The following is a 10,508-nucleotide window of genomic DNA, read 5'->3' on the forward strand; positions in this document are numbered from 1 at the left end:
TCTGTCTCTTCATTTCTTCCTTTCAAGTAAACAATTTTCCCTGAGGACCTGTCCAGATGTGAAGCTGGATCTCACAGATGGTGCCTGAGCAGGGGCTTGACCCCTAGACCCAGATTTCAGAGGTCAGAAGTCCTGGGAGGCAGAGAGAGGTGTGGCTGTGATTAGAACCCACTACTGCCCCATTTCTGCCGTCTATCAGATTGGCTGCGATCCCGCACGGAGAAGAGTGGGTGGGGCGGCGAGATGGTCTCTGGAGATGGAGTAGAGGACAGCTGTGGGGAGAGGCCATAGAGACCAAAGACGCTTCGCTCCTTTTACCTAGGGGCACCCCACTTCACAACCCATAGGCGAGTATCCTGTTACCAAAACCCACTGCAGTGCAGTTGATTCTGACAGCACATGGTTTCCAAGGCTGTCATCTTTAAAGAAGTTGACTGCCTGTCTATCTCCCTCGAAGCACCTGGTGGGCTCAAACAACTTTCAGTTAGAAGCCTAGTGCTTAGCCCACGGCACCACCAGGGATCTTTGGATCCTATATTGGGGATGGTAAAGCAAACAAACACTTGGCGTTTTAGTGGCAAGTAATTTGGGGATGTTGCCCAGAGCACTGTATTGAGAAACTCAACATGATTGATTATTGATGTCTGCCTCTGGTGCCAGATTAGAGTGTGACAAGACGTGTGTTTACCGTCCCTGCCCTGTCCCCACCTGGAAGCACATAGAGGGGTAACGATGGGCATGGCTGCTAAGGGAGGAGCACACTACAAAACCACATGCTTCTCACCTTGATAGCAAGATGCTGTCCAGAGAGCCTACTGCATCAGTGGGTGATGCAGAAGCTAAGTGAGACCACTTTCCCACCTAAGGGTGAAGTCAGTCTGAGGCTCCTTAGAGGCCTCTGAGATGACCATGGGAGAGAGGTGCCGCCTGGGTCCCAGAAAGCTGCCAGCTCTAAGCACAGGAGCTAGCGGGAAACTGCCAAGAATCCTTGGGAGGTGCCCCCATGTCCCTCCAAAGTTGCTGGCAGGCTGGACAAGACAGAAGACTTGCTCTTAAATGGGTAGGACAGCTCTCAGAGCCCCAGAGCTTGGGGTCCTTGTAGGAAAGCTGAGTAGTTGTGAGTGTGGACTTAGCATCACCCCCACCCCACTCACACACGAATGCACTACCTGTACAGCTCTGGCCCACCCTGACGGCCCACACTCCCTCCCCAGCAGTGTCTCCGCCTACTTAAGACGTCCTTGCTGTCTTTGCTCGCCCGGCTCACCGAATCCAGGTTTATTCCATGGCCTTTCTCAAACCCGACACTCCTTCCCTCACAACTCCCTCATCCTTTCTCGTTGCTTATACATAGGTCTCTCTCGTCCTTATCCTTCCACTACTATGAAACGTGTAGGTCCTTTCCTTCCAAGGAGCTTCCCCCACCCTGTCTACCTGCTGCTCCTTCCTTCCTGAGGACCTCCCATCTCTGTCTTTCTCAGGGTCATCAGCCCTGCTTTGGAGACTGCCCCTGACCCACGGAGTCCTCCCCCTGCACCTGGGATCTGGAGCCACGCTCCTCTGCAAGACCAGCCATGGCCTTGTTTCCAGCCTGGCGGGTGGATTGATGGAGTGAGTGCTCTGGAAACTGTTTCCAGCCCATCGATGGCCTTGTTCTGCCTTTGAGCCACAACACAAAGGCCTCCCTTTCCCGGAAGCCCTTGGTGCTGGGGGCCCTGGATTCCTTTCCTTGCAGCCCACACTGCTCATCTGCCTGTCCCCGTGGTTCCCTTGTCCCTCGTGACCTCCAACGGCCAAGTGTTCCCAGAATCCCAGTGTAACGCTCCTTGGAATCCACAGGGTTATGCAGTCAATGGAATCCCAGCTCAATCTGTTCAAGTTGAGGGCCCCAGGTGTCCTCAAAGCCCCCGTCTCCTGTGCCACATGGTAATAATAATACCTTGTGTCTCACAACCACAACATCATGATAATAAATGTACAGTGCTTAGCTTGCTGCTCAATGCTCATGTTAAGTGCTCCATTGAGAATAGACCATTTGCCAGTCAGTCAATTTCAACTCCTGGTGACTTATGTTCAACAGAACAGAAGCATTGTTTGGTCCTTTGTCATCTTTGTCCCTGGCACATTCGAGTCCATCAATGTGCCTGTCCCTATCATCCACGGTCTCCCTCCTCGTCGCCAATCCACATGTCCCCAAGCCCTACATTCACCTCTTGATGCGCATCCAAAGCTAGCAAGTCAGACAATGCTGTGACTCCACGGAATCCCTATTTGGCAGAAGAGGTCACTGAGAGATTTAAGGATCTTGCCCCGGAGTACAGAGCGGATAAGTGGCAAAGTCCGGATTTGAATCTTGGCATTGCTTCTTGGTGGGTTGGATTTAATGCAAAAAAAAGAGAAAAAGATGCATTAATTCCTGCCCACAGGCATGCTCTGCAGTGACCCAGAACAGTCCCCACGCTGATTTCAGTAATGTCCAGTCCCTGCATCTTGTTTGCCGGGGTTTCTTCATTTATTTATTCTTTTAAAATGACTGTGGAATGCCTAGTATGTGACAATACTGTGTGCAGAGACCCCATAGTGAGCAAGACAGATCAGGGCTCTGCTCACAGGACCGGCCGGTGTCTTGCGGTGGCTACCAGTGGCTGGAGGGCAGTAGGAGCTCGCAGCCCTCAGAAGAAGAGAGCAGTTCGTTGGCTGCAGAACAGTCCTAAATCCTGGGTGGCCCACAGCTCTCCATTCTCCCAGCGGGGTTACAGCCTCCCTAGGCTTTGCACTAGAGGGCACTGTCCTAAGGACTCAGGAAGGTGGAGGTGGTGAGCTTTCAGGGATCCTAGAGGGGGTTCCAGGAGAATCACTCATGCTTTATAGAGAATCACCACCCCCAAGTGTGGGGACCAACATCACCACAACTGAATGGGCCCAAGGGGCAGTTGTGTAATTGAGAGGTAAGTTAAAGAGACATCACACAAGATAAAGCATGCAAGGGCTCACCTCCCCAGTCATGACTTCAGGAGCCAGGTCCGAGCAGTGAGGATGAATAATGTGATCTCACGAATTTGTATAATCTGAGGTCACGCAGGCCCCATACGCAAGCACACAGGTAACAGGGAAGGGTTGTACAAGAGGCGTACACCCAACAGGAGGGGCACAAGCTAGGGGTGCACACATTAGGAAAGGGAGGCACTAGGGGCATGTGACAGGCATACAGGTAACAAGATGGTGGAGGGGTTCTAAGTCAAGATAGCAGCCTAACCTTGGTTGTCCCCGAGTTGGCTTGACCTTATGTGTCTTTGGGCTCTCTTTCAGGGGACTACCCGATTATCCATATCAGCAGGGAGTGGGTGGGACAGACAATAGGGCCTGATAGCCATAGTGGCTGCCAACCTTCAGGCAGATAACCTTCAAGCAGTTGACTTCCAAGTGTATAGTCAGTGACCACGTGTTTGCAAACAGCACCTTAGATGTTGGCATTATTATGGGGGGACACTGTGGGGAATAACTTTTACTTAGGAGAATATGAGTGGGACACATCTCCAACTCACGAACACGAAGGTTTCTTCCATGGGAGCCTGGGCCTCCCAGACTCCTTAACACAGTGGTTCTCAACCTTCCTCATGTCGTCCTATCCCATATGTGGGCGTATCTGCATGGGGGCGGACCCCCCTGGAGACAGATAGAGGAGCGGTGTCTCAGTTCCCAAGACCATCGGAGATATGGTCTTGGGCGACCCCTGTGAAAGAACTGCTGCTTTAAGTATGTTGAGAACTGGTCCCCATATACTCTCTTCTTGGTTCTCTTTCTACAGTCGAGAGACCTTCCTGGTTGCTTTCCTTAGATCAGGCACCAGGACCAGGCACCTTGACTCGGTGCAAGACTCTGGTGACCACAGCTGACTGCTAGTGCCTGTGCGGATTTCATGGGGAGGCACTGAACTCTCCTCTGGGGCTCTTCGCCAGTCTTCCCAGGGCTCGCCCTTCCCGCCATGCCTGCCCTGAGGCCACACCCACTCCCCCCCACCCCATCCTTCCTTCCATCTGCCCCCCAGGGTCTAGTAGCCACAGCTGAGAGACGTCTCAAACCCAAAGTCCAACTGCATTGTCATCGAGTTCATTCTGACCAGCAGTGGCCTCATTGGACAGTCCAACTGCCTCTGGGTTTCTGAGACTGCAAATCTCTGGGGGAGTAGAAAGCCTCATCTTTCTCCCTCACAGTGGCTGGTGGATTCATGTAGCGTACTACACCACCAGGGCTCCAGAGAAAGGTCTACTGATGAAGAAACAACTCCCTTGGGGCTTGGAAGCATTTGGGCAAATGGGCAAGGGCAAACTATCAACTAGCCCCACTGAACGAATGGGTCCAGATTTTGAGCTTCTTCCAATGATTCTTTCCACCCCCACATCTCCCCTCATGAGAGGGAGAGAGAGAGAGAGAGAGAGACATACATACTGCCTCCCTCCTTTGAGCTTCCCAATCAGGAGGATGCAGGGTGCTTTCCCAAACCTCAGAGAAAGTTCAGAGGAGTGCTTTTGTGCTGGAGGCTGGCTTTGGAGGAGGGTGCCTCAGCACTTGACATAGGAAGTTGGACTTGCTGACCCAGAGAAGTGGAACACTGAGTGCCTTTAGCCTGGGGCTTATAGCAGAGCGGCATGCCCCTTTGGACATTGAATAGCAGACCTGAAACTTTGTAACATGTCCTGGTAAACAACTGCCCTGAGCATTTCTCACTGACATTACAACTTAACATCCTTAATAAACCCTTTAATATGAGTTTTGTGTAACCATTGAAATGGATATTAGAACCTGTAGGAAACAAAGATTTCTCCCAAATTGTCTCCCCAAAATGTATCCCAAACGTAGCTGCTTGCTACACATGGCAAATGACTATACACTTGGAGGTCAACAGAAGTAGGTCAGGGGCCATTCTCCCTAAGGGTTATCAGCCATCCAGAGTAAGCAGTCACCACTGTTTATCCCACAAGTAGGACTCACTCCCTTCTGATAAGGATAGTAGTTGACTGTTTCCTTGTAGTAGACCCGAGAGGTCAAGCCCATCCAAGGGCGACCAAGGTTAGGCCACCATCATGAATCTAGGGTCTACCCGTCTTGTCACATGTATACCTCTAGTCTCTAACATTCCTATGGGCACACCCCTAGCTCATCCCCTTCCTGTCACATTTATGCCTAATGTACATCCCCTTCCTATGATGTGTATGCCTATTGTACTGCCCCTTCCTGTGACATGTGGTTACCTGTAATCACGCCCCCCCCCCCTAGGTAGTTATAACCCTTGGTTAGCAATACAGTTGGTCTTTCCTGCTCTCACTCTTGAGGTCTCCCCAGGAGGACCACCAGGCGGGGCTGAGGTGAGCATGCTACCATGAACTGTGTCTGACTCCTTTACTTCAATCACTCTTCTATCTCTCATGCTACGACGTCACTATCATCTTTGTTATCGTCGTACAATTGCGCCTACCGGACCCGTGATGATTTGTTGGGGGCCCTCTTCCCCCCCAAGAACCCCAGATAGAAAACATTAGCTTAAGATATTTCAAGAATAAACGCTGTGGTCCTGATGAGCACCCCGTCTCCAGATTCGACTGCATTTCCTGACCCAAAGTAGGCCTTTAATAAGCACCACGGAGTTTCCAAAAGTCAGGGAAAATAGAATTAAAAGATAACGGACGTTGTCCACACATTTTTAAGACCCATCCCTCCCTCCCCTTACATTTGTTGAATCAATAAACATGAGCTAGTCTGTAAACGCAAGTGACATGGTTCCAACAGCAGCCTCTTGTGGGTTGCTTGTTCGAGGCCAAGGCAATGCTCTGAGCACTTTCTGGAGATTGGACCCGTGCTTCCTCACAACAGCCCGTCATGAAAGGAAACGCAGTACAGCACATGTTCAGGAACATGGCCCAAGCCCCACGTCTAGCAAACGCTTGTTGCTGGTTGACGTGATCCACGTGTGCAGAGTGGAGCTGTTCCACCCTGTGACTCCCAGGAAGCCTGCTTTTCAAGGTGCCTCTTGAGAGGGCTTGAACTTCCAACCTTTCGGCTCATAATTGAGCACTAAGGTTAGGCAGACAACTCTGGAGTTTGTGTTCCGAACGATGGATACATGATTACCCATACATGATTATCCTTGCCCACGGTTCTCAACCTGTGGGTCTCGACCCCTTTGGGGGTTGACCAACCTTTTCACAGGGGTCGCCTGATTCATAACAGTAGCAAAATGGCAGTGAGGAAGTAGCAACAAAAATAATTTTATGGTTGGGGGCTCACCACACCATGAGGAAGTGTATGAAAGAGTCAGGGCATGAGGAAGGTTGAGAACCACTGCCATACCATGTGAGCTTCTAAGAAGGATCAAAGTTCTGCTTGGGGAAGTCAAGGGAGGCTTCCTGGAGGCATTAGAATAAAGCAGACACACAGGGAATCTTACAGGGAGACCCAGTTCCATTTGCCCCGTGCTGTGGAGTCCTAGTTGTGCTATGGATTAGACATTAGGCTCCTAACCCACCAGGTTGATAGTTCAAACCCACCAAGGAAGAAAGATGAGACTGTCTCCTTTCTGTAAAGAAAGATTTACAGTCCCAGGAACTTAAGGGGTGGTTCTATTCTGCCTTGTAGGGCCACTAGGGGTCCTGGTGGCCTAGTGGGTTACACACTGGGCTGCTAACACAAGGTCAGCAGTTCAAAACCAGCTGCTTCCTTCTCCCACAAAGCTTTGCTGTCTCAGAAACCCACAGGGGTTGTTCTACCCTGTCCTATCAGGGTCACTATGAGTCAGAACGGGTTCATTGGCAGTGAGATGAGCCTGAATCCACTTGACGGCACTGAGGTTTGGGAGTGGTTCCCCGTGCTGGAGGGGCCAGGTCAGTATCAAGGAAGAGGACTGCGCTGGTGGCACCTGTGTCCAAAATGTAGCCTCCACTTCCCACCTGCCAGTCATCAACTGCTACCCCCACAGTTTAGCGTGCCGGAGTGCGCAGGCCCCCGAGGTAGGGCTTTAACACTCAAGTAGACAGACAGTGTGCGGCACCTGGCCCAGCACCAGCCCATCACAGCCTGCTGGCTTCCAGGGCTGAGCTAGGACTGAGCTCCACTCGGGAGAGTGGCTTCTTCCTCCCCTGGCTTTCTCACTGGGCCAGAGAGAGCGATTTCACCGCCCACCTGCCAAACCGGAGTCATTTTTCTGCGGCTGCAGCAGCTGCGGTGTGGAACATTAATTAGCCAGGCGGGGCCAGGCAGTGGAGCACTCAGGACTTACTGGGCCCGAGCACGCATTTTAAAGGAACAAGACTGTAAAAGCATGACCTTTGCTTATTCTGTGTGGACAGTGGAGGGAGGGTTAGTAGGTACCCACAGTCCTTAAACAGGATGGATGATCTCGACTCAGTCTGCACGGCCCGATGCCAGCCACCGCCCACTCAACTTCTTCAACGAGGCTACGAAGCTATGTGCTTCCTTGGTCTTAGGGAGCAGCTGATGGTTTCAAACTACTGACCTTGTAGTTAGCAGCTCCACACATAACCACTGGACCACTGGGCTCCTAGCTCCTCCATCAGAGAGATTTAATGGCCGGTCTGGAAGCAGAGGCTGTCCACGTATTGTTCGATCTTCCAAGTTCTCGCAGCTTTTAGAGGAGGGTGTAGGCCAAAAAGATTCCCGGAGGCTGAGTTGGTCAAAGGAGAGAATTGTGGGTCAAATTCTATTTCCTGTTCCCTGTTACAGTGACTCTTGTTTACTGTAGTGAAAATGATGACACGGCTCAAGACCAAGGTTGTTTCTCTCCACTCTGTTCTTCTAAAGCTGTGGTTCTCGACCTGCCTAACGCCTCGCCCCTGTAATGCAGTTCCTCATGCTGTGGTGACCTGTATGTGGGCGGACCTGCTTGGAGGTGGCTAGAGGAGCAATGTCTCAGTTCGAGATCCTTGGAAATATGGTCTTAGGCGACCCCTGTGAAAGGGTTGCTTGACCCTTAAAGGGGTCGCAACCACAGGTTGAGAACCGCTGTTCTAAAGGAAGGCAACCCTGCTTCTCAGCAGCTCCTGGACAATAACCAGAGGCTCTGGGTGGTGCACATGGAAAGCAGGCTCTGTTGCTAATGGAAAGGCTGCAAGTTCGAGCCCACGCAGAGGTGCCTGAAGAATGGTCTTACATTGACTCACATGGGGTCTTCATGAGTGGAGGTTGACTCAACAGCCAGGGTTGGGTAAGATTGTTAGGGAGCTAGCTTAGGCCCCCCATAGAGGAAGTTGGAAAGAAATTGAGCAACCATTGGACACCTATGAAGACCCCAAATTGAGCATGCGCGCATTCAAGCCCCCAAACCAGGTGGGAAGTACATCTGAGTGAGCCAGACTAGGCCCAGGCTCATGACATCCCCCAGCGGGGCCTAACTAACTCGCCAATGGGGTCAACCAATACCCTCACCCATGCCTTCTCCCATCCAGGGGGTGGGTTAGGCACGGAGCACACTCTGAGACAGTTACTCTGCTCCTAGTCGGAGGCAGGTAGAGGGGCGGGAGACCCACTCCCGGTCTACTTGGGGCCCACAGTCTCTAGGGTTCTTGGGCTTCTGGCCTCCTGGGATCCCCCCTAAGATCCGCACGCATGAGTGCTCTTTTCCACATGGCTGTTCGGGCCCAGTTGTGAACCCCTTTGAGACTGTACAACCGGCAACCTGTCTTGTCCTTCATAAAGACCCACTTGGATTATAAAATGGGCTTCGGTGTGAATTCTTTCATCGTGTGAAGCCAAGAACCGAGGTATTACCAACTCCAGAAACCTAACAATATAACAGAAACAACAATGCGCTGCAGCCACTTATGGAGTAGACCCAAGTAAAATGACCTTAGGCTTACCATAAAACCCGGTAGGGTAGGGATCATGTCCCCGTTTTATAGGCGAAGTAATGGATGCCTACTCAGGACAGGGCTTGCACATGGTCACCTCGATGGTAGATAACAACCAGAGACTGTGAGGGTATCCCTGTCCTTGTTGTGTATGTATTGGCCACTGAGTGCAAGATCAGTGGTTCAAATCCACCAGCTATTCCTTAGGAGAAAGAGGATGCTATTTACTCCCGTAAAGATTGACAGTCCCAGAAACCCTGTATGAGTCCCAGGGACGATGGCAGTGGGTCTGGACATTAGAGTCTAGCTCCTCGCCCTCCTAAGGAAATGCTAAGCATTATTTCCTTTGTTTTGCAGTCGGAAGCTGAGTCACTAAGCCAATGTCCTTTGTGGTGTCTTTGGACGGGAAAACAAACCCCAGTCCTCTGGAATCTCTCCCCTTTGAGATAGAAGGAGAGGTGGCTACCCTCTCCCATCTCCGTGGAGGACAGCTGCTGTCCTTGGGTGACTCAGCAGACAAGCACAGAGGGTGGGGCCTTGCTAAATCACTCAGTGCTGAGAGGGGATGGGCCTGCTGCTTCAAGTGACAGCTGCTGGGAGGGGTTCTCCGCAGCAAGCCGAGTATGCGGCTCAGCTGTGGGCCCAGGTAGCCCTGACTGCCTCCTAATCCTCCGAGAGGGCCCCTGGAGAGCCACTGGGGGCTGGAGACCTACCACCTGGCTGTGTGTGGGGACACCACCCCGTCCACCCCTCAATCGCTCACTGAGCGAAGTCACACAAGTAAAAATGTGACTTTCGACTCTGATCATGACCATTTCAGTGGAGACCCTCCTTTTCCCCTCTCTGGTGGTATCGTCGTTGAGCTGTGAGCTGCAAGGTCAGCAGTTTGAAACCACCAGCCACTCCTTGGGAGAAAAAATGGGCTTTCTAACCCCCCCCCCACACCCCCCATAAAGAGTTACCGTCTCAGAAACTCACAAGGGGGCAATTCTACTCTGTCCTTTAGAGTCACTATGAGAGGACATTCAGCTGGGTGTCGTTAGGGATCACTGAGTAGGTTCCAACTCACAGTGACCCTGTGTGCAACAGAACAACCCCCTCCCCAGTCTTGTGCCATTCTCACCGGTACTGCTAGCTTTAATCTGCTCCCTGTAGTCACGGCGTTGGTGGCTCCTTGAGGGTCTTCCCCTTTTTAGAAAGTAGACCCTCTACTTTCCTAAGCAAAATGTCCTTCCTCAAAGACTGGTCCCTCCTGATAACACGTCCAAAGTACGTGAGACCAAGTCTCAAAGGAGGATACACTGAGGAAACTCTGACGCTCCTTCCAGAGGGATTTATTTATCCTTCTGGCAGCCCGTGATTTAGCCAATAGTCGTTGCCAACGTGGTAATTAAAAGACATCAACTTCTCCTGGGTCTTCTTTATTCAAGGTTAGCTTTCCCGTGCACGTGAGATGATTAGAAATACCGCGATTTGGGTCAGGTGCTCCTTCGTCTTCAAATTAATGCAGACCATTGTTGGAGCTCTTGACTCTTGTTTCCATGGGTGTTGATTACAGATCCAAGTAAAATAAAATCCTTGACAACTTCAATATTTTCCCTCCTTAACGGGGAGCACGAGGACTAATGACTAATGACTTAGCTGCAG

This window comes from Echinops telfairi, unplaced genomic scaffold (assembly GCF_000313985.2).
Source record: "Echinops telfairi isolate 266 unplaced genomic scaffold, ASM31398v2 ScPeMD7_4048;HRSCAF=4782, whole genome shotgun sequence".
NCBI classification, from domain to species: Eukaryota; Metazoa; Chordata; class Mammalia; order Afrosoricida; family Tenrecidae; genus Echinops; species Echinops telfairi.